We start from the raw sequence: 20,036 nt of genomic DNA, 5'->3' as shown, positions 1-20,036 counted from the left end.
ACTGGCTAAACACGCACTGTGAGTATACTCGAACCCATTTTCCTTTAACGCACTTTGGGTGTTACATACGTTCTATATCAAATCACATCGAACACACAACGCAAACACTTTTAACGCTAACCGCTCTCGCATGTTATACGTGACTCGATGAATGCCTGTATGTTATGTTTACACAGTGATTGTTTGCCTGACACCTTAGCAACGACAGTACTATAGTTTGGACTCAGCACCTATCGTGGACAGGGGTTGTTAAGGGTTTTACTTCACATGGTCACAATGGTGATAATGTGTTGCGCATTCTACACTCGCAGTCATGTCGGTTGCATATGTCATTGTCGATAGCTTACTTGCTTCACATTTATACGTGTTACATGTTGGTTATGCGTAAACGCTTTCACTATACTATATACTATGCAAACTTGTGTACTCACCTTTACACTCTGCGTATTGACTTTATTTTAACATATGTGACAAGGATGCTATGTTTGTTGCGACGAATCAAGCTAGGGAGTCTAGAAAAAAACTAAATAAATCTGAGTTGTCGGAACAGTTTACTTGTTTTAGAGAACAATATATGTAATAACTGTTTTACTTTATATGTTGATGGTATGGGACGTTAACGATTAATATATTGTCATTAATAGTTGTTATGAATTCTCTTGGACAATTTGTTTCGCTCAGTGCCATGCCCCGATGTTTCCGCCATCGGTTGGGGTGTGACATGTCGCCGACGAACTCATCAACAGCCGGAAGTTCTTACGAATTTCATGTGTTGATCTAGCCTTCTTATTCTGATACTGAACATGATATCTCCATCTTATTCTTCAAGCTTAGAAGGTGACATTCCGGTTACCAAAAGCCCTCCAAACTACAAATCACAAGCAAAAATACACAAAACAATGAGCATTACACGGTGGAGGTGAGTAACAGTGTGAGTGGTAGTTGATGGTTTGTTTTGAAGGTTGTAGAGAGAGAAAGCAGAGGGTGATGGTTTTAAGTTTAAAAAGAAATTACATTTCAGACTCTGTACTTGTGAAATGGCAAAAAGTTACAAACGTAGGGAGCTATTTGGTACAAAAAAGTCATTTTGGATGAAAATGGTAAACATGCTCAAACCTCAGGGACGATTTTGGCAATTAACTCTATTTTTTTTCTATATTTTACGTTTCAGCCTAATTTTGCGAGTTAACATACGTGCGTAGTTCAACGTTTTTAACAGTCCCATCACAACGTACGGATACTAATTACTAGTTGATTAAATATACACATATCTAAAGGCGTATGATCATGGTGTTTGGATAGAGGATAACCGCCATTTATCTTTTTTTTTTAACAGTAAAGAATCTCACGTGTAAACCAATGCGTGGCTATGTCCAAGGTCGACTTCTCTACCGCCACACAGGAACCGGATGAAATCGGTAAACCCTCGTCCCCTGTCAGGTTCGAACCCGGGATTAAAGTCCCAATTCATCCTTCACTCAGATGTTTTCCGAAATAGCCCAAACATAAATCGAACCTGCGTCTCCACTAAAAAAGACTGACCCATTAGTCCTAACGGCTGGACTAACATCTCACAGGACAACCGCTATCTTATCTACGCAAGCTTTTTAGACGTAAGTTCCGTGATAACTTGCAGATGTTACGTCTACCTGGCAAGTCGCAACCAACGTTTTAAAAACCGGTTTTTAAATCAAACCGGATTAGGCTTAAAAATGGTTCAACCGGTTGAACCAGGTTGTACCGATCGGTTCAACCGGGTTGACTAGCTAATTCTATAATTTCATAAATTACAACATCAACGCAAAAGTTAATCCAAAAATACATGATTACATATTAAAAGATGATCCAAAAGTAAATCCATAATAAAAAATAATCCAAAAGATAATCGAAAACCATTCAATTTTCCAACAAACTCTTTTTAAATGAAAGTGTACGATATGTTTAAGCCATTTGAGTGTTGAATACATCAATTATTTTCATTTCATACAATATTAAATAAGAACTTTTAGTTACGAATAATCATAATATATAAAAATTACGTAAGATAAGTAACATATATAATAAAAATATGTAACAACCCAAACTAAAATAACCTTAGGCCGGTATCGGTATTACGTTTCAAACCGGTATACCGGATTTTACCGCTGGTACAAACCTTATGTCGCTTCACTTATTTACCGGAGTGTTTCGTACCGGATTTACATCTGAAAACGGTAATACCGGTATAACCGACCGGTATTTACCGGTTTTTAAGACATTGGTCGCAACAAAACAAATACTCGCGTTTTTCTTTTTTCTTACAACGCGTTTGCCGCAAAAACCGAAAACGATTCGAATTTGCTTTTTCATCTTCCCTCAAAATCATTTTTATTTTCCACAACAAAACGAGCTATCTGCAGATATCCTCCGGCTACAATCGCATAGCAATCGACGTAAAAGGTTAGAATCACTTCATCTTCATCTTTAATGCCTCAATTTTCTGCTAAAAGTTAACTAGTTATTTTCAATTTTCAAATATTATTAGGTTATGTTTAACGTTGTGTTTGATAAATAATGCATTAGTTGCAAAATTAGGTATTATGTGGATTCGTACACAGCAAAATTAGGTATATTCATTCTCTAGAGTGTATTTTCTTATATTATTCATCATTGTTTGTTTATATTTAGCAGCAGCACAAACTAAGTTAGGATTTGTGAAATCAGTTGCTATGTATATATGCATCCTCTAGAACTATTAACTTCATGAGGTGATAAGTAAAATCAGGATTAGTTGACGATTAATCGGTGATCTATGGCTGACCTAAAATCTGTAATCGGCCAAAGGCAGTCAAAATGGGTCACATTTTGGAAGTATTTGAAAATTTTTACTTATTAATCCAATTCAACTAATAAGCTTGAAAAAGTACATATAAAATTTTGAAAAGCTTTGTGTGTGTGTATATATATACAAGATTGAAAAATAACATGTAAAATTTCTAATCCAATTAAGCCCTATTAATCCTGAATGATAACTAGTTGGTGCCCTAGCTAGCGATTTATGCAACCATGTAAGTAAACGCGATGAAGCGATATAAAGGTTGTATGATTCAGACTGTCTGAAATTTAAGATAAACTGAAAAAAACAAAATCGATTGTACTCTATTCATTCCTAAAAACAGCTGTAATTTAAACTACTGATTTTAATGCCTATTCGATGCAAATCGGATAATAATTTTGTTTTCACCATCAAACTTAAGTGTATGCGACAACTTTCTTGGGTTTGTCATAATTTAAGATGACAAGGCTGCAATATTGTAAAAGATACAGGTACATAATCTTGTCAGATTGCAAGTAGATGCTGCCTATAATGTTTTACCTGACTCAGGAGGAAAATTTATTCTAAATATGTAAAAGGACTATGTAGTGGCTTAAATAGTTATTGTAGTTCAAAATGTTTACACAGGACTTTTTGCACCTAAAGCGAGAATCATACTCTTAGACCAAATGCTCATATTACTTTATGTAAATCTTCATCGTTTATAAATGTTTGTTGTAGTTCAAAATGTTTACACAGGAATCTGCTTTTCTATAATTATTAGTTTTTGCGGTTTTAGCCATAGATAAAAATGTGGAGAATAAGTGAATAACTACTGCATTCAATAAAGCAGTCCCTCTTTAACGCTTACTAAATTCATTAAAGGGAATTTGATCGACTCAGTGATTAAATTTACTTTCTTAGTATGGACAAAAAGTCAAAATAAGCTGTGACAGTTTCTAAAAAACCGGGGCATTCCGAGAATTGAACTCGGGACCTCTCGCACCCTAAGCGAGAATCATACCACTAGACCAAATGCCCACTTGTTTATACCGTCATTTGTTATTGTATATATAGTCACCTACTTGGTGCAGTTGGTTGAAAACTTGTAATGATTCCCGGTACCCAATAAAAAAATAACTCCTGTCGGAAAATTAGTTGACAGTGTTTCACTTCATCTTTTATGGAAATTAATAGCCACAATTAACTAGTTTTGACTTTTGAACACATACATACAAACATATGCATATATACCTATGCAGTTAATGCGGAAAAATATCGGATATCGGTCAAGGACCGATATTTGAGATATCGGTTATTGCGGTGGGATATGGGTGGGATATCGGTAATTTATAATATAGTGCATAAATATATATACATATGTAGAACCTATATAATATATGTATATTAACATCTAGAACTAATTAGTGCAACAATGTAGCCATACTTAGTGTTAAAATAAGTTATTGTCGAACCCAAAACACCATTTGTAGGTGCAATATATTATATACACACATATAATGTTTTTTTTTGCATTATATCACCTTCTGATTTTGATCAATTATGCAGGGTTGCTTGTTTTGGCAAATAAACTGAAGCTAAATAAAACTTCCATAACCATGAGTTGTATCTTTTGTTAAAGAATCTTGTCAGATCTATGTTCATATGTTTAGAATATAATATTACTTTAGTTGCTAGATCTGATTTAAAATGCCAAGTTGATTTTGTTTTATATTATTAGTAAAATATAGATCTGAACAAAACAATGTCATTGAAAAAATATTTTTTCTAGAATGGGGCATTCCGAGAATCGAACTCGGGACCTCTCGCACCCGAAGCGAGAATCATACCACTAGACCAAATGCCCATTTGTTTTGTATGTCTGCTTTTATTTATTATCAGTGCTTTTAAACTAGTTTTGACCTTTATAATGCTGTTACAATAACATTTAGCCATGACTTAAAACTCACATCTCATTGATGGCAGATTTTAGGTTCAGGTCTGCATTATGTGCTTTTGACTCTAAGCCAACTTTGATTTGGTATTAAATATGACACTGGTTAGAGGTGTATCGAACAAATGCTATAGTTTTAAACCACTAAAGAGAAGAAAGTGAAGAGGCAACTCTCCAGCAGAGGTTTGCATATACCAAACACACAAGTGTGGTTATAAATATATATCTTTTGACACATGTATGTGCTTTAAAGGTAGCCTATAATATTATCTTTTGAAAAGATAAAATCATCTTGAAGTCTTGGTTTATGATTGCCTATTCTTGCTATGAAGTTGCATCTGTACCTAAATATAAGCTTCCCTATTCATAAATTGAGTTCATTGATAACGGATTGTCAAATGTCAAATCTTTAAGCATATGATTATGACAATAAAGCAGTAACAAGTGACAAGAATACTGTCAGATTTTGATATATATGATTATTAAAACGATTAGAAGAATATGATCGACTCAATGATTGAATTTATTTTGTTAGTATGACCAAAAAGTCAAAATAAGCTGTGACAGCTTCTCGAAAAAAGGGGGCATTCCGAGAATCGAACTCGGGACCTCTCGCACCCAAAGCGAGAATCATACCACTAGACCAAATGCCCTCTTGTTAACTACCCTCATATCTTTATTTTTATATTCACTTTTTAGACATGGACTATTGCTGGTGTTTTACATTGTGGAATTGAAAGTATATGGTTATTTGGGTATTCTGATAACCATGATGCTGATATGTGTGTTCATACGACGATTTAAAGAAGCAAACTCCTAAAGGACTGAATTAATTTAAGATGTGTGTATTTATGAATGTATATGTACATACATGTACAGTAGTTTTATGGTCAGCAAGAATCATATAATCTCTCGTTTTTGATTTGTTTATCAGGTTTGGTGATAGAAGTACCCTACGTGTTAGTTTATAATTGCTTATTCTGGTAATTCGCGTAACTCGGTGCCTAAGAATTTTGTGAGAGAATAACAAATTTACATCTGCATATTCAGGTAATGTAGCTGTTCATATTTGTCATGAAGTTGCATCTTGTCATGATTTATGCATAACAGTCAATGTACATAGTTGAATTCGTAAACATTATCTTTTTATATATACAAGCACATCTTATTTGAATATAATGTCACTTTAGTAGGTAGATCTGTTTTTAAAACTCTGGAGTTGACTTTAGCTCATATATTATAAATTAAACAGAACAGAACAGTGGCACTTTAAAAAATAATTAAAATGCTATTTAGAAAAAAAGGGGGCATTCCGAGAATCGAACTCGGGACCTCTCGCACCCAAAGCGAGAATCATACCACTAGACCAAATGCCCTGCTGTTAACTGCCCTCATATTTTTATTTTTATGTATGAAATATTTCTTTTTTTTATATTGTTGAGTATGTGATGTTACAAGGACCTGGAAATTTCTACCTTCTTAGTTCTCACTAAGTTTGTTGATTCGTTACATTGCTAAGGCCACCCGTAGTGGGGCGCCATATGACGGCAAAACTGGGCATAGCGCCGCCAACACCACTACGGCGGGCGCTATGGGGTGGGTTTCTTCTGGTGTTAATTCTCTTCGCGGCGTCATCTTCTCCAGAATGTTTCCCCCCACTCACACGCATATATATACATACATATGTATGTATAATTGAAGGGGTTATATAACTCCCTTACCACTACACCCTCTTTTGATATAACGCTCCATAAAGCCCCTCTCTTACGCATTTCGCCACTTGTCGCATAACGCCCGCACATGGGCTTTATGACTGACTACACATGGTCTAACAAGTAACAACAATAAATGCATTTTCTGGTTGAGATTGAATTTGACCAGATTCTGAAAACATTTGAGAGAAGAGAGCAAAGAGGCAACACTTATATAGGATCTAATATTATTTAAGACATGCTTATATATGAATGTATATGTACATACATGTATAGCAGCTTAAATGGCCACCTAGAATCATATACGCTGTTAATTTGTTTGGTAGGTTTGAATAAGCTTGATGACAGAAGCTCATTGACATGTTGGTTTATGATTGCTTATTTCAGTAATTCAGTTGCACCCTTCCACAAACTTGGTGCCAAAGAATCATGGAAAAGAATAGTGGAGTTACATTTGCCTCCTTATTATTTAGGTAATGTGGCTACATATATTTGTCATGAAGTTGCAGCTTGTCATGAGATTTAGGCCTATCATTTTAGTAGGTAGACCCGTTTTCAAAGTCTTGAGTTGACTTTAGCTCTTAGATTATATAATTAAACAAAACAGTGGCACTTAGAAATATATTAAAAAATGAATTTATGTTTTACAAAAAAAGGGGCATTCCGAGAATTGAACTCGGGACCTCTCGCACCCTAAGCGAGAATCATACCACTAGACCAAATGCCCTCTCGTTTGTAACATCATTTATTATTTGTATTTATAGTCATCATTTATTATTTGTATTTATAGTCATCATTTATTATTTGTATTTATAGTCATAGAAATATTAGCAGAATCTTCAAACTTTAGAGGATTAACTATACTTCTTCTAGGAAGAGTCAACACTTGTACTTTCTTCACTTGACTCTACCTTTTCTTTGCTAGAACCTCACTCCACCTCAATTTGTACCTTTTTACCTTCTGGTCTTGAGTTAATCATGCCTAGTATATTAGTACCAACCACATCTTTATAGATTTTCTTATATCCTCATTTATACCCTTTATAATTCTAGGGCTATCACCTTTCAACTTCCAAAGTCAATATCCTTTGACACACTTGTGAAAATAGTCATAAAACTAAAGAGAAGATAGCGAAGTGGCAACTACTGGGCAGTAATTGAATATCTAAAGCAAGTGATAGTCTGTAAGTTTTAATTCAGAAACTGTGAATTGTTAACAACAATCAAACTTTCGGCTTTTGAAAATAGGTTTAGCTTGATGCCTTGACTTTTAATTTCTTATTCAGGAAATGAAGATGCATCTTTTTACCAGCTTGGTGCCTAAGTGTAGACTGCTGTACCGTCGAGTTGAATTTATTGACAAAAAAACTTATAACATTTCCAAGCATATGTTTTTGGCAAATCCCATCACTGTAGCAGGTAGATCTGTATTAAAGTCTTCAGTTGACTTATTAATATTTATTAGGATACTACTTTTTAGTGAAACAGTAGCAATTAAAAGTTCATATAAAATGAGTTGATTTTGTGAAAAAAGGGGCATTCCGAGAATCGAACTCGGGACCTCTCGCACCCAAAGCGAGAATCATACCACTAGACCAAATGCCCTATTGTCAACTACCATCTTATCTTTATTTTTATTTGTGCTTTCTAGACATGAACTGTTGCTTGTTTTTTACACTTCATACATTTTTGGGTATTGTATGCTAAATTGCTAAAACGAAGATTAACACAAGGACTTGGAAGTCGTTTCCTTCTCTCCATGTTCGCTTTATTGCTACTCAACATTAAGTGCATTCATCTAGTTGTTGAAAACTAATATATTATCATATGATTTGCTTTTATTCTAAGTAATATGGAGCCTGTTGTTACATAAATGTCTATTTCTGATCATAATTTTGCATCTTGGTGAGGGTAGATCTATAGATTCAGACCTGCATTCCATGTTTATATGTCAACTTTGAGGTTGCTTTTGGCCAACTTTTGAAAACGCTAAAGAGAAGACAGCGAAGTGGCAGCACTTATAGGGGGATAAATATATTAATCATGCATTACTTATGAAGGTATACATGTACATGTATAGTTCAAATGATAGTTTGTATTTAGGGGTGTCAATTGTGTCGGGTTGATGGGTTGGCGGGTTGTAATGTTTAACCCAAACCCGACCCTAATTGTTAATCTTGGCAAATATTACAACCCTAACCCGCACACATATAAATTCGGGTCAACCCGAACACGAGCCGTTTAACCTGTAGTTTAAATGAGTCATATATGTTGCCGATTTATAATCGAGTTGTTGGGTCCTAAACGGGTTATCGATACCATGTTTAATGGTATGAGTGTGATAAGTAAATAATATAGTGTGCCAAATTTAACATTATAATTACCAACCATATAAAATAGAAACAGAAAAAACAAAAACAAAAATATAAAAGTTTTTTTTTTCTTTTCTAAATAGTTAAACGGATTAACCCGAACTGTTTTTATTATGGGTCAACCCGAACCCAACCCATTTTTTAAAACGGATCGTGTTAGTCGAGCCAAACATGTTTTTTTTCCGTATCGGGTTTCGGGTCAGGTCAAGAATTGCTGCCCCTAGCTTTGGGACCTTAAGACCTTTGTAGTGTATAATAGCAAACCCTAAATCCTAAACCCTAAAACCCTAAACCTCGACTTGTTGCAGATTTCGAAAGAATCCTTAGCCCATAGTATCTGAATGTGGAAAGGATGTTAAGTGGGTCAAAGGGGGTTGGGTTGATCTGCTTAATGTATTTGATTTGTTTTTTTAGCTTAACCGTTTGACCCGTTATAGATCGACCCATTTGTGTAAAAGTGGGTAAAATTACACCACTGCTGAGTTTTGTTTTCACTGTAGCCATTTCACGTGCAACCTCGATTCACTGTAGCAATATAGAAGAAATATCCAACCATGTGATGTGTGCCACGTTTCCATGATACAATACATGCACACGTTCATAGGCATTTCTTTATTTCATCTTTTGCATATTGAGTTGTTTGAGTCCGTAACATTGGGTTAGTCATTAGTGTAATAGTGGATTTAGTTGTGGTTTCCTTTGTTCCCCTGTAAGGCTTATATAAGCCATAGTTTGTTTGCTAATGAGAGTTATGAATGAAAAATATGAATTGAGTCTCTTCTAAAAATCTTCAAGTTCTTTCAAGCTTCTTATCTATATTCTTTGAATCAATTGGTTAACGATTTGGTTCGTAACACCATGAAGTCACATGGATCCAACCAGATGAGTCAGTATTAATTTTCTTTTTTCTCAAGTTTGAGTTCAACTTTCATTGTTTAAACGAGAAGAAATTGCTTCACTGGCTAGATTTACATTGTGAACATTTGATATGCAGAGAATCAATTATCACAACTGGCTGTCCCAAAATAAGTATCAGATAATAAACATTATGTCTTTTAGTTGATATTTATTTTTTAACTTATCCATTAATGTAAGGAAGTAACCTTCTTTCTCATTCAGGTGAATGGTGACGTGGAACCGGAATTTGGTGGTGGGGAGGGAAAGTGAAGATTTGGGGTTGAGGCCATAGGTCTCAAGTTCAAATCCAATCGCAAGCGGGTTTTACTGTAGTGGGTCTTCGGACGACGAGTTTTCCTTGGAATTGGATATGGTGGGCTTCGGCTAATAATATTAGTTTGAGTTAACTCCCATTTTCGTCCCTGTGGTTTGGTCACTTTGGCCATTTCAGTCCATTTTTCAAAAATGCGCCATTTTCGTCCCCCACGTTCTGGAAAGGTGCCATTTCAGTCCAAAAATCATAACCCAGTTAAGTCAGTTAGTAAATAAGGACTGATTGTGTAAATTTGTAACATAAAGGACCATTTAAGTAAATATTAAACACCACCACCACTAGCCCTGCCACCACCACGGCACCACCACTCCGCTGCCACCACCACCACCACCGCCACCACCGCCACCACAGCCCTGCCACCACCACCACTCCGCCTGCCACCACCACCACCGCCACCGCCACCACAGCCCTGCCACCACCACCACAGCCCTGCCACCACCGCCACCACAGCCCTGCCACCACCACCACTCCGCTGCCACCACCACTCTCACAGATCGTAAACAACTCCCCACGCTTTGTAATTGTTCAATAAGCATGCCCGACACCACGTGAAATCGGAGTTTTTATAAAAAATTCAAAGTGGAATTAATCCACAGAAGTTTGTCGATTAAGTGTCAAATTGTTGTGTTATTTAGAGTCCCTGAACCCATACGAAACTCTCACACCCTTCAAAATCCTTTACCCCTTCGAAAATACCCTCTGTTCATCGTCTGCAAATCTCGCCGGAATACCCGTCGCCGGAGACTGTCGCCACGCCGTTGCACGCGATACCGGATCGGTTTTAATCACCCAATCGGTATGTTTATACTTGTACAATGATTCTGCAAATTTAATTTGAATATTATCCGGTATTGATCGAGAATTAGGCCGTTTGACTTCTGTTGACCGTTTTGGGGAAGACGATGAACAGTAGCATGGTCACCACCGCCGCCGCCGGAACCACCACCATCAACGTCATCATCGTCATCATCTGGGGAAGGCAGCCCCACCGTCGCCGGTTCTCTCTCCCGCCTCGTTATCTCTCTCTCTCTCTCCGACTTTCTCCCTCTCTCGTCTGATATGATGATGAACCGGCTGTGGTGGCGGTGGTGGCAGGGCTGTGGTGGTGGTGGCAGGGCTGTGGTGGCGGTGGTGGCGGTGGTGGTGGTGGCAGCGGAGTGGTGGTGGTGGCAGGGCTAGTGGTGGTGGTGTTTAATATTTACTTAAATGGTCCTTTATGTTACAAATTTACACAATCAGTCCTTATTTACTAACTGACTTAACTGGGTTATGATTTTTGGACTGAAATGGCACCTTTCCAGAACGTGGGGGACGAAAATGGCGCATTTTTGAAAAATGGACTGAAATGGCCAAAGTGACCAAACCACAGGGACGAAAATGGCAGTTAACTCTATTAGTTTTATAGATTTATGAATCATATTGTTTTCTTTTGAAACATAATAATATGAGTAAATTGCCATTTTAGTCCCTGAGTTTTTGTCCGAATTGTCATTTTAGTCCAAATAGTTTTTTTTCTCCTCTGGGTCCTGACTTCTCCTTTTTCTTGCCATTTTGATCACATTGCCTAACTTAGTCTAAAAACCAGGTTATAATCACGGGTATTTCTGGCATTAAATTATTATGAGGTTTATAAATTATGTTGTAAACTACCCCTGGTTATCACTACACAACAGTTATGCCAAAAATACCCCTGGTTATAATCAGATTTTTAGACTGAGTTAGCCAATGTCAACTCCCCTTTACTCCCCTAAGAGGGGAGTCCCCTCTCTTACGCATAACCAATCCTCGTGTGCCACGTCAACTCCCCTCTTAAACTCCCCTAACACCCTAAATTGATGGCGGCACTCCCCTCTTAGGTGACTTGGTTTTTTATTAAAAAAAAAAAGAAAATTTTTCATTGGTCCATCTCCTCCCTCTCTTCGGTGACTTCCCACCGATTTCATTCCCCCAAATAGCTCACCTAAGTGATGGCGGCGGTGTTCCCCTAAGGTGACTTGGGTCACCGAATGGGGTCACCGAAGGTGCCCCGCTCACCCTTAGGTAATGTGGCTGCTGCATATAATTTGTCATGAAGTTGAGTTTACGAACAGAATCTTTTCAGATATACAAGCACGTGTTTGTTGAAATATCACTTTAGTCGGTAGATCTGTTTTCTAAGTCTTGAGCTGATAATAATATATTAAAAAATGAATTTATTCTTCAGAAAATAAAAACAAGGGGCATTCCGAGAATTGAACTCGGGACCTCTCGCACCCTAAGCGAGAATCATACCACTAGACCAAATGCCCATTTGTTTATATTATTATTCTTTACTTTATTTATAGTCATTCTCATGGACCAAGATGTTCGATTTATGATTTAATCATGTTCTTATTCGAATCACTTATTCTATGCAATTGATCAATCATTTCAGTGTTCTGCAATTTAGATTATCTCTTTAAAGTTTGTTGACTTTTCTTTCATACTTGATTAAAAGTATAAGACACTGATGCAATGACTTAGGACACACCAGATCGTGTCCTTCAAGTCGCACGTTGCTTTCTACCACATCGTTTTAAACGAAGTTTTACCATAACATTCCTCTAATTTGGAACCAGTATGGAATTGATTCAATTGTGGAATCATGAATAGTCATTGGTTCAGTCGGTACAGAGACACAGTCATTTCTATTTTTTCTTATCTACATAGATAATAAAGATCAAAAAAAAATTTCTGAATAAATATTAGCAAGACCCCGGTTTTTTGTATGAATGGAACTTTTTCTATAAATCTCTATCTCAAAAAATGTCTAACAGAAATATCCAGAAATCTAAATATAGAAATAAAATAACTAACAGAAATCACACAAATAAATAAATTCTATTTGACTCTGCCTCTGATGACCGAAAGTTTGTCAGATTTACAGATATATAAACGAGATATGTGTGAGAGAGCTCAAGGATTTTATTTTTCAAATGACTAGAAATTTTTTCAATCTCTTACACACATACATATATATGCATATATAGTATATACACACATATAATTAAACAATTTTGCATCATTATTGAGAATCAAGTTACCTTCTGTTTTCGATCAATATGATTTCCTTGTTTTGGTAATTACGTTGAAGCTAAATAAAAGTTTCCATAACCATGAGTTTTATTTTACTTCAAAGATGTTTTACGATATAATATCACTTTAGTTGGTAAATTTGTTTCAAAATACCAGGTCGACTTTGCTTTATATGATTAGTAAAATATAAATCTGACAGAAAGTCACTGGGAAAAAAAATGTTTTTAGAATGGGGCATTCCGAGAATCGAACTCGGGACCTCTCGCACCCGAAGCGAGAATCATACCACTAGACCAAATGCCCGCTTGCTTTAAACATCTGCTTTTATGTTTTATCAGAGATTAGAAATTGATATATGAATTCATTGATGTTGTATTGTTTTAAGTATGTGAAATGAAATAATAGAATCACCTTTTCATGAAGTTGCATATTTATCTAAAATATAAGCTTCCCTACCCATGAGTTGAATTCATTGACAAACAAATCTAAAAGCATATGGTTGTGGATCTATCTCACATTTATAGACAGATCTGTTTCAGAAAGTCTTCTGTCTACATTAGTCGTATAATATAAAATAAAATATTGACAGATGCAAAATTTAATAAAATGAGTTGATTTTGTGAAAAAAGGGGGCATTCCGAGAATCGAACTCGGGACCTCTCGCACCCAAAGCGAGAATCATACCACTAGACCAAATGCCCACTTGCTTTTTATGTTTGCTTTTAGATTATTTCACTGTGATTGTAATATGATGTTGCATTGTTCATTTCTTTTCTTTTCTTTCATAAAGTGCACAATTTTTATAACTTTGAAGTATGTAACATCTGCATCTATAATTCTCCATGTGGCGTTTTATGTTCTTGTTAAGAATCAATGGCTTGAGGAGGCTACAATAAGCAAGAAGGTCTCGGTGCCTTTTGTCTTTAATTTGCTGTTTCATTACATATCGCTACAAAAGTTTAAGTGTGTTCTTCTAGTTCGAAACTGATACGTTTTGATATATGTAGAGCATGGAGCCCTGGTTCATAAGGATCACTTGTGTCCCGATTTGTGTTTATGTTTTTCATGTTTGCTTATTCTCTTTACCCGGTTGCTAACTTGGTGCCGAAGAATCATTAGAAAAAAGAATGAAGTTACATTTGCCTAATCCGGTAATGAAGCTACATAATTATATGCTGGTCATAAGAAGTTGAAGAGAATCTTTTCAGAAGCACATGTTTGTGGCCTGTGAGATCACTTTAAATAGGTCGTTTTGTTTCCAAAAATCACGAGTAGTTGATTTCAGTTCTAAAATATAAAATTACAAAAAAAGTAATGGCCAAAAGTACATATAATTAGTTTGCTCAACCTCAACTCACAGTAAGCTAAACGTCTTGACCAATCTTGCATAGTGGGACATCAAAACTCAAGGCATTTAAGTCGTTGGATGAACGAGATTGATGGAGTAACATTTTTGTAATATGTGTACATCAAAGGTAAAAAATGGAATAACCTAAAGTTGAAATTCATTTTTTCCCTAACGTTAATAACTTTCTTATGATAAAACAAAAGAGAAATAGAGATAAACTCAATTCCATACTTCATTCTATTCAATATTACAATATATAGAGATAAACATAACCATAAACCTTAAAGCCCATAAGTAATAGGTTGGGCCTAAAATGTCTGGTTTATAACACTCCCCCTCAGACATTTAGAATTATACACAGTTTAACAACATACTTCAGGATGATGTTAAATAGGTACTTCAGGACCTGAATAAATAAACTGATACTACTGGATCAGCTATGCTGCCTCATTAAAAACCTTACTAAGAAAACCCAGTGGGACAAAACTTAGTTAAGGGAAAAAGAGTACAGTGTGTATTATTCTCCCCTTGAATTCAACAAACAGCTTTCAATCTATGAAGATCGATCTTGTGTGATAGTTGCTCGAGACTGCTTCTTGGTAAAGATTTTGTGAACAGGTCAGCTAAATTTTCACTTGACTTGATCTGGCGAACATCAATTTTCCCTTCTTTCTGCAAGTCATATATTGAGAAGAACTTTAGTGAGATGTGCTTTGTTCGATCACCCTTGATGTAACCTTCTCTGATCTGAGCTATGCAAGCAGCGTTGTCTTCATAAATAATCGTCGGCTCCTTGATCTGTTCTAATCCGCATGCTTCTTGTATGTGATTAATCATTGATCTCAACCACACGCATTCTCTACCAGTATCATATAGTGCTATTAATTCGGCATGATTTGATGATGTTGCTGTAATTGTTTGCTTAGTTGACTTCCAAGAAATTGTTGTACCACCGTATGTGAATACATAACCTGTCTGAGATTTTGCTTTGTGAGGATCTGATAGATATCCGACATCTGCATACCCAACAAGCTGGGACTTTTGATCTTTCTGATAGAAAAGACCTAAGTCTTGTGTCCCGCAAATATACCGGAATATATGTTTTACGCCATTCCAGTGTCTACGTGTTGGATTCGAACTGTATCTCGCTAGTACAAGTACTACAAATGCAATGTTAGGTCTTGTGTTATTTTGTGAGATACATAAGGGCACCGGTCGCGCTTAAGAACAGTACTTTTGGACCAAGTACTTATTCGCCTTCTTCTTGAGGGCGATAAGGATCCTTGTGTGGATCTAGCGGTCGGACAACTATAGGTACGCTAAACGGATGTGCTTTATCCATATTGAAACGTACTAACATCTTCTGGATGTAGTTTGATTGATGGACAAATATGCCATTGCACAGATACTCAAAATTGTAGTCCGATGCATACTTTTGTCACACCAAGATCTTTCATCTCGAATTCCTTCTTTAACAACTGAGCAACTTTCTCTATCTCTTCAGGAGATCCGATGATGTTGATATCATCAACATAGACTGCTATTATAGTGAAATTTGAGAGTGTTCTTTTTATAAAAACACATTGACTGATTACATCAGACTTGTATCCTTCTTTTTCGAGATATTCACTAAGTTGATTATACCACATACGACCAGATTGTTTGAGACCATATAAAGATCTCTGGAACTTTATGAAACACATATCTCGAGGTGTTGATTTTAATGCTTTAGGCAATTTTAATCCTTTAGGGATTTTCATGTAGATGTCATTTTCAAGTGTCCCGTATAAGTATGCGGTGACGACATCCATTAGTCTCATATGAAGTCCTTCAGAGATTGTGAGGCCGATTAGGAACCTAAGGGTTATCGCATCCACTACAGGGGAATACGTTTCCTTATAATCAACTCCTGGGATTTGGGAAAACCCTTGTGCTACAAGTCGAGCCTTATATCGTACAATCTCATTCTTTTCATTTCTCTTTATTGCAAACAACCATTTATAACCTACTGGTTTGACGTCTATGGGCGTTCGGACTACAGGTCCGAAAACATGTCGCTTTTCGAGCGAATTTAATTCGGCATTTATGGCTTCTTGCCATCTTGGCCAATCATTTCTGTGCATGCACTCTTCTCAAGTTTTTGGTACGTAATCATTTTCATTGATTACATTCGTTGCTATAGCATATGCGAATATATCATCAACATATGTTTTATTCTGGTTCCACATTGTACTATCTTGTACATAATTAATAGAGATCTCATTTTCGTTCGGTACCGGTGTTTCTTCTGAAACTTCATTTTCCTCTGGATTCATAGTTGTCTCTTCTGGGACATTTACCTCTACCGGGGTTTCACTTATAATCTTTTGTGAGTTTTCACCAACTGCATTATTTTGCTCTTTTCGTTTTCGTGGGTTTTTGTCTTTGGAACCGATTGGTCTCCCACGCTTTCATTGTATAGTAATCGCTTCTGGGATTACCTCAATTCGAGAAGGTGCATTTGATGCTAGTACATGTGACTTTGTCACTCTATTCGTGTCTGTGAATGCATCTTGTAATTCATTCGCTATTCTTTGCAAATGTATGAACTTTTGGACTTCATATTCACATTGACCACTTCGAGGGTCGAGATTTGATAGCGATTATGCGTTCCATGTTATTTCTTGTGTTACTAGTCTTTCTTTGTCCTTATCTCCCCTAAGACTGGGAACATTGTGTTATCAAAATGACAGTCAGCATACCGTGCTGTAAACATGTCTCCTGTCATTGGTTCTAAATATTTAATTTTGGACGGGGAGTCAAAACCAATATAGATACTCAGTCTTCTTTGGGGTCCCATTGTAGTACGTTGTGGTGGCGGTATTGGTACATATACCGCACAACCAAAAATTCTAAGGTGGGACAAACTTGGTTCTCGTTCGGAGACCAGTTGCAATGGGGAGTATTCGTGATCAGCAGTTGGTCTCAATCTAATCAGTGCAGCGGCATGCAAAATAGCATAACCCCATGCAGAAGATGGCTCTCAATTGTATGATTTGAGCTAAAAGTCGGGCAAATGCTACATTTCGAGTAGCTAAAAGGCTCACATGTGACCATCTTGAGGATGCGTCTATTAAGACCAAGAAATAGTGGAATGGTCCACACGGAGGATGAATAGGCCCACAAATATCCCCTTGGATTCTTTCTAAAAATGATGGGGTTTCATGTATCAATTTAGTTTGTGAGGGCCGAGTTATAAGTTTGCTCAGAGAGCATGCTGCACATGATAAGTCTTGTAGTAGCAAAACTTTTAAGTTTTGAGAGGGTGCCCAGTTGCACTTTTGATTATTCGTCTCATCATTATGCTACCAGGGTGACCTAGACGGTCATGCCATATATTGAATGTGTATTTATCTAACAGCTTTTGGTTACTCACCATGTATGATTCGATAGGATTGATATTAGTACAATATAATCCAGAGGATAAGGCTTCTAATTGTTCAACAATTGTTTCTTGGCCATTTTTGTTTGAAGTAATTTGAAGATATTCAATATTATTTTCAGATATTGTTTTTAGGTGATAACCGTTTTTTCGAATATCTTTAAAGCTGAGTAAATTTCTTCTGGATTTACTAGAATATAATGCATTATCAATAGTTAATTTGGTACCCGAAGATAATGTTATGTGTGCTCTGCCGGAGCCTTCGATAAGGTTACTGACACCAGATACAGTACTTCCTCTAGTATATCACTGGCAGTCCTTCGTGGGTGTCTCTGCCGAAGACAACTCAGAGAAAAATTTCATATCTTTGAGAATAGTGTTAGTACTACCGCTATCTACCAGACATTCATCATCAATAATAGCTCTACTGGAGCTAGCATGCATGTTTATTTTCAATGAAATCACATACATCCAAATGAACGTCTGATATCGTGGTTGAAGCTGCATCCTCAATCAGATTAGTTTCAACATTCTTTCCTTTTTCTTTCATCATGCGTTGATACGCCTCAACGAGGTATTTAGGGGTGCGACATGTGCGGGACCAATGATTAAACATCCCACATTTATAACAGATGTTGCTTTGGTTCCTGCTACTTTTCGCTTTCGAAGGTCGCCCCGTATTGTGTCGACTCGATTCACCGCTATTTTTAGTGTTCTGGGACTCTCGATGCCATGTATATCCCCGTCCTTGACCACGACCACGACCTCTGCTGGGGCCGCGACCTCTACCTCTACCTCGTCTGCTTTGATAATTGGCCACATTCGCTTCAGGGAATGGGCTTGCACCGGCGGGTCGCAATTGATGGTTTTGTAGTAGGAGCTTGTTGTTTTGCTCCATGACCAGAAAACATGATATCAATTTTGGAATATTTAGTAAATTTACGTTCCCGGTATTGCTGCGACGATCGCATGTTTGAGGCATGGAACGTTGAGAAAGTTTTTTCAAGCATGTCTTCATCGGTTATTTTTTTTCACCACATAATTTTAATTCAGAGGTAATGCGGAACAAGGCAGAATTATATTCACTGACAGTCTTAAAATCCTGTAGTCGTAAATGAAGCCATTCATAGCGGGCTTTGGGGAGTAAGACCAACTTCTGGTGGTCAAAACGTTCTTTGATGTTTGTCCATAATTCAAGAGGATCCTCAACAGTTAGATATTCCCGCTTTAGATCTTCGTGAAGATGATGGCGGAGGAATATCATAGCTTTCGCTTTATCTTGAGGTGAAGTTTGATTACCATCAATAATTGTCTCCCCCAAATTGTTTGCCGTTAAGTGAATTTTAGCATCAAGAGTCCACGGGAGGTAGTTGTTACCCGAGATGTTAAGTGCGGTGAATTCAACCTTTGATAAGTTCGACATTTTATTTAGAAGGGAAAGAGACATGCATTTAGAGAAACAAGCATGTGTAGAAAATGTATATTGTATGAGAACTTCGGGTTCTCTTTTGCTAGAACTACAGGTTCTTCTGAACTTTAAGGTTGTTTTCATGTAATAGAGAAGGAAAACCAACTCATTTATTAATTTTGTATGTTGTAATTGTGTTGTAACATTATAATTAATGTTGTACCATTAATTATTTATTAATTTTGTATGTTGTAATCATGCTGATAACGTGATAAAACAAAAGAGAAATAGAGATAAACTCAATTCCATACTTCATTCTATTCAACATTACAATATATAGAGATAAACATAACCATAAACCCTAAAGCCCATAAGTAATGGGTTGGGCCTAAAATGTCCGGTTTATAACATCTTATACACTAATATTATTTAAAAGTTTTATATCATACAAACTAGCATTTTTTATCTTAATCTGAGTTTAGTATTGTTATAAATAAAGTAATTTTTTTTCAAATGTGAAGAAAAACCAAACTAATCTGGTGATTAGTTTGTGGTATGTGCCTCACAAATAAGGTTAATCTTCTTTGTATTCTCCAAGCTGTGATGATGAACTTCCTGCAAAACAGATATCGATCCATGGACGCGGGCGGAGTATGAGTACTAAATCTTTGTCATTGATTTACCGGTAAAAAGATATGTGAATGAGTTTTTTTAACTAAAATTATCTACAACTATATTTAAG

General features: G+C 36.4%; 1 long non-coding RNA gene and 9 other non-coding genes across 11 annotated transcripts; 1 reads left to right on the top strand and 9 right to left on the bottom strand.

Moving 5' to 3' along the window:
• The first annotated feature begins 2,303 nt into the window (after window positions 1–2,303).
• LOC110884879 lies at window positions 2,304–10,140 on the top strand. Of its 2 annotated transcripts, XR_004868883.1 has the most exons (7): window positions 2,311–2,439; window positions 4,781–4,931; window positions 5,683–5,798; window positions 6,848–6,933; window positions 7,514–7,644; window positions 7,747–7,879; window positions 9,952–10,140. It is a non-coding gene; the product is annotated as an uncharacterized LOC110884879 (long non-coding RNA). The 2 variants fall into 2 exon arrangements; XR_002561650.2 differs by lacking the exon at window positions 4,781–4,931 and having other exon boundaries at window positions 2,304–2,439.
• Window positions 3,764–3,835, bottom strand: TRNAP-AGG. The gene has a single exon. It is a non-coding gene; the product is annotated as a tRNA-Pro (tRNA).
• TRNAP-CGG lies at window positions 4,590–4,661 on the bottom strand. Its single transcript has one exon. It is a non-coding gene; the product is annotated as a tRNA-Pro (tRNA).
• Window positions 5,330–5,401, bottom strand: TRNAP-UGG. The gene has a single exon. It is a non-coding gene; the product is annotated as a tRNA-Pro (tRNA).
• On the bottom strand, window positions 6,053–6,124 carry TRNAP-UGG. The gene has a single exon. It is a non-coding gene; the product is annotated as a tRNA-Pro (tRNA).
• On the bottom strand, window positions 7,116–7,187 carry TRNAP-AGG. The gene has a single exon. It is a non-coding gene; the product is annotated as a tRNA-Pro (tRNA).
• Window positions 7,994–8,065, bottom strand: TRNAP-UGG. The gene has a single exon. It is a non-coding gene; the product is annotated as a tRNA-Pro (tRNA).
• Window positions 10,141–12,279: 2,139 nt separating the features above from the next.
• TRNAP-AGG lies at window positions 12,280–12,351 on the bottom strand. The gene has a single exon. It is a non-coding gene; the product is annotated as a tRNA-Pro (tRNA).
• Window positions 12,352–13,348: 997 nt separating this feature from the next.
• Window positions 13,349–13,420, bottom strand: TRNAP-CGG. Its single transcript has one exon. It is a non-coding gene; the product is annotated as a tRNA-Pro (tRNA).
• A 326-nt stretch (window positions 13,421–13,746) lies between these two features.
• Window positions 13,747–13,818, bottom strand: TRNAP-UGG. The gene has a single exon. It is a non-coding gene; the product is annotated as a tRNA-Pro (tRNA).
• Window positions 13,819–20,036: the final 6,218 nt, after the last annotated feature.

This window comes from Helianthus annuus, chromosome 10 (assembly GCF_002127325.2).
Source record: "Helianthus annuus cultivar XRQ/B chromosome 10, HanXRQr2.0-SUNRISE, whole genome shotgun sequence".
In the NCBI taxonomy this organism is placed as follows: Eukaryota; Viridiplantae; Streptophyta; class Magnoliopsida; order Asterales; family Asteraceae; genus Helianthus; species Helianthus annuus.
Note: the sequence above shows the minus strand (reverse complement) of the source record. Positions and strands in the feature narration are given on the sequence as shown.